The sequence below is a fragment of the Suricata suricatta genome, chromosome 4 (genome assembly GCF_006229205.1).
Source record: "Suricata suricatta isolate VVHF042 chromosome 4, meerkat_22Aug2017_6uvM2_HiC, whole genome shotgun sequence".
NCBI classification, from domain to species: domain Eukaryota; kingdom Metazoa; phylum Chordata; class Mammalia; order Carnivora; family Herpestidae; genus Suricata; species Suricata suricatta.
In genome coordinates, this window is record NC_043703.1 from 68,044,009 (window position 1) to 68,048,497 (window position 4,489).

Below are 4,489 nucleotides of genomic sequence, written 5' to 3' on the forward strand. Positions count from 1 at the left end.
GCGCCCCTCCCGCGCTGGTGGCGCGCGCGGCGGCCGGCTCCCTCCAGGGGCGCCGCGGGAGGGTGGGGTCCCGGGCTGGGCGAGGCTTCCTGCGGGTACGGCGCGCCGAGCCTCCGCTCCTGGGCTCTGGGCTCTGCAGTTTCTCCGTCCTCTCCCAGCCCAGAAAAAACTGGACGGCCGAGAGGGAAAAGAGGAAACGTCTTCTGTAGGACGCTTCGCGCTGCTGCGGCGGTTCTGGTGTGAAACCTTCATGATAGAAAGACATTTATTAAGGAAGCCCAGGACAGGCTACCTAGGGTAGAGTATTGGATTATAGTCAGAGGGTCTCTTTCGTTTTTTGTCTTTGCTGGTTTAGTTTTTGATCCGAAGGTGCTCCCACACACCGTCTAAACTTCATCTGACGAAGAAACGAAATCCAGTTCAACAACTTGTCCGAGGTCACGAGCAAGGAGATTGATTCTATACCTCTATACTAAATCAAAGCAGCTTTGGGTTTTCTTTCTTTTCAGTCATGGGAAGCGATGCGTTCTAATATTTATGCTCTGTATATTGTGTAACAAGAAATTAATTAAAAATCCGTGGAGACAGAAAATAGACTTGGTGGTTGCTAGGAGGGGGGAGGGGAGTGACCCTTAATGGGTTGGATTGTTTTTAGTGTAGTGGAGATATTCTGCAATTCGTTAGTGATCACACAAACTCTGAGTATACTAAAAAACCACTGACTTGTACAATTTGACCAAGTCAACTTTGTGATACATGTGAGAATAATGTCGAGAGTAATAGTGCTGTGGGTTAACCCACACTAACACATAGTTGGAGTATGTCACAATTCTGTTCTTTGTGGGCAAAAACCATGGTTTAACTTCATGCACTCGTTCATTCATTCATTCATTCATTCGATAAAACATATTCATATTTACCAGGTACTCTGACAGGGGTACAAAGATTAATAATGCATGATCTCTGTCTTCAAGAAGTTCCCAGTCTATCAAGGGGACAGTCATTATAGTACAATATTGTAAATGTTATTCCAGGGAGTAACCAAACTGCCAGATTTAGGGCACTTAAAACCAAAGGAGGGAACTTTGCACAATCATGGAGGGGCTGGACTACATGTTATAGTTTGGCAATGGCTGATGTGCTGGGTGTGAGAGGTGTGGCAGAAAGTGAAGCTAGACTGTTACAGGACAAGGTTTCACTGTGTATTAGAGCTCAGTTCAAGAGGGAAAAGCTAATTTAAAAAGTGAAAATTGAATTCCTCTTTGTCTTTCCTATTCCTGCTAGCGTGTGTGATTTTGGTGAATGGTCTTGATATAAACCCCATTTCGTTACCTTATAGAGAGCAATAGTATCATGAACGGACCTTTGTTTCTACCTTGCTAATGCAGGAAGAGTTTTGTGCTTTCTTTCCTCTGAAGCTGGAGAAGTTGAGGGGATGCATTCAAGGCCTTATGGCTTCTACATGATGGATCTAGGATGACTCCATTTCCAGGCCGAATCCCTTGTTCTTGACATTATCAGCCTTGCGAGTTGTGAAGCTTCCTTAAAAGTGCAAAGAATTCTTGAGCTAAAAAAGCTTTTTGAGCAGTAGCAAATGAAACCTGTTTTTACACTTGGAGTTGATCTACTTTTTGATTGGGAAGTAGGAATCTTGCAGGCCCTAAGGGGAAGAAACAAACCAACAACATAGCCAGATGATCCCCTTAGCTCCGCAGTTTGGTCGGTGCAGGAAAATCCTGGATTCTGGATGTCTAAGAGTGGTTCTGCAATTGAAAACTGAAGGCTGCCTATCTGCATTGTCAGTATACGATTGTCAGCATCCCAACAGCATTTTCCTTCTCTTTCACCTTCTGTCCTTCGTGGGATTGCGAATGCCCTTGAAAGCAGGTACTGGGCTTTGTTAATTTCCTTACTTCCCCTCCCCACACTTCCATCTTCCTCCCTCTTCAACCTACCGTCTTCCCCTCCCAGTCTCAGAGCCTGGGGCCCAGTAGCCCCTCAGTGAATGTTTGTTCAATATTCAATGTTGTTTTACTGGCAAAAAGGGAATAGTTTTTTTCTACATTGTTCACAGTGCTGACATACATTATGAATTTGGGGTAGTAATTGGCCCCACGTAGCATGTTCACTGTATAGCTTTGGGACACAGTCGCAAGAGCATTAGAGAATTCGTACATTCCACATTTTAACAAGCTGTGAATTGAACTCTAAATCTAAAGCCTGAAGTTTTCGTTTCAATCTAATGGAGCACAGTATTAATATTTTAACAGTAAATAAGCTAAGTACTTAGAATAAGACAGAATAATTTTAATACTTATTCTAGATTTTTTTTGTCTCTGAGGAGATAATTTGCTATAATTTCAAAGGTCTTCAAAGTCTTTTCTAAATCTTCCTTTTTTTCTTTTCTTGTCCTTTTTCAATCCCTCCTTTTAGTCTCGTTTTAATCTTTCACAGTATTCTGTTATCCAATTAACACTTCAGCATTACAATATGATTTTCCATAAACTTCTGTGTACAAACTCTAGGGGAATCCAAAAGAATGGTGGGAGGAGGGGGGGAACGGGTGCTGATCTCCCTGGAGTTTAAGGTCTGGAGAAAACCAGCAAGAAGCCTGTAGCTATTCCTTTTGCAAGAACAGATGTTGGCCCTCCCCGAGGAGTTACTATGGGTTGGAAGAAATGAGATAATAAAAATAAACAAGCAATTTTGTGAATGTTATCAAATATCATCAGCACCAGCCAGATAGATCCCTAAATAAGTATTCTTTAGTGATAAAAGTAAAAGCAGATGAATATGACAGTTTTCTAAATATATTCATTAAAAAAATTATTTCAGCAAAAGAACCAATCTAATTGGGCCACACAGGATAGTGAGGGGAGACAGTCCTTGGGAAACCGTTGTTGGTTCAGACTCGCCGGCCATCAGCGGTCAACCCTGCCCCAGAGCCTTCGCTGCCTTCTTGAACAGCCTTCTTCCTTTCCAGGTCACATGGCAAAGTCATTGGGACAGCAATCTACTGCCCCTTAGGATATTTATGGGACCTGTTTTATGGGTGAGAAGCCAACCAAAGATAGGACAAGGGGAGGAGCCAGAATCCTGCCCCGCTTAGCCATCTGCCAGACCCTGGTGTTTCCCCTAAGCGAGCCCTGGGCTTCCTTGCTGTTCTAGGAAAGTCAACTTGTGGCAGAACTTCAGGAAAGAAGGATACCAGCAGAATGTGATTACAAAGGTATTTAACCTGATGAAAAAGAACAATTCTGTAGGTAGTATAAATGTGAAAATTAGGAAAGATTTCTTTTTAAGTCAAACATAATGCTACAATTGCACACTCTAAACGATTGATAGTGGGAAACTATTCCCTAGCTCTGATTAGGGAAAACATCTGATAAGGGTGGATTTTGAGTTGACAGTGAAGGATGTGTGAGGAACACTAGTCAGAACGAGGGGAGTGTGAACAGACCTGGAAAGCCCCAGCGTGTGCATGGGTATGTGGTTTCAGAAAAGAGCAAGGTGACTTGTGGATAAAGTGTGGAAGAGATGCAAATTTCTGTTTATCTAAATGCTCACAGCTTCTCTGCCTTTGTGTGTTTGCAGAGTCTCCACTTCCATCTCCGGGAAAGAAGATACATATTTAAGAGAGAAAAGGCACCAGCCTGAAGTAACTTAGCTGTTACCATAGAGAACAAGAAAATAAAAATTTTCACATTATGTGAAAGGAAAGTCAAGCATGATAATTATTCAGAATAAGCCACTCAAAAGGCTCTTCAGTAGAATAAAGAAGAATGGTTATCCCAAAGGAAGCTACTGTTTTGACATTCAACTGGGAAGACATCCAAAATTTAGACTGGGCGTAAAGCCCTAGCTTTTCTTTTGGAAGACTTCGTAGTGATAATTCAGAGAAGCTGGTGTATTGTCAAATGATAATAAAATCAAACAAATAAAACCTAATGGATGCATGCATACAGGAGACTGACACTGAAATAATTTCTATCTTTTTAATAAATGACTTGATACATTTTCTTTTTATTAAATGTTAATTTATTTTTGAGAGAGAAGAAGGGGCAGAAAGAGAGGGAGACAGAGAATCTAGAGTAGGCTCTGTGCTGACAATAGAAAGCTCACAAAGGGCTCCAACTCAGGTAAGATCATGACCTGAGCCAAAGTCAGACACTTAACCAGCTGAGCCACCGACGCGCCCTGCTACATTTTTTAAATGTGGCTAACCTTCCTTTAGAAATAAATTGTAATAATCCCTTTTTATTTCTTGCCTGTTTTTGCTTAGTTACTAGACGAGTTGAAATGGTTCCATTTCTTTATGATGATGATGATGATGATGATGATGATGATGATGATGATGATTTTGTCTCTTGGCTTGTAAGAATCCTATTTCATGGCAGTGAGAATGACTTAGAAGGAAATTACCAAGGTGTTAATCTTTGAAGAATCCCAGGGAGTGAAAGTGTGGCAGGGAGATGGGGAAAGATTGAAT

General features: G+C 41.7%; 1 long non-coding RNA gene across 1 annotated transcript; it reads left to right on the plus strand.

The window, feature by feature from the left end:
* Positions 1 to 3,095: 3,095 nt before the first annotated feature.
* Positions 3,096 to 4,025, plus strand: LOC115289579. The gene is made up of 2 exons (XR_003907689.1): positions 3,096 to 3,229; positions 3,595 to 4,025. It is a non-coding gene; the product is annotated as an uncharacterized LOC115289579 (long non-coding RNA).
* Positions 4,026 to 4,489: the final 464 nt, after the last annotated feature.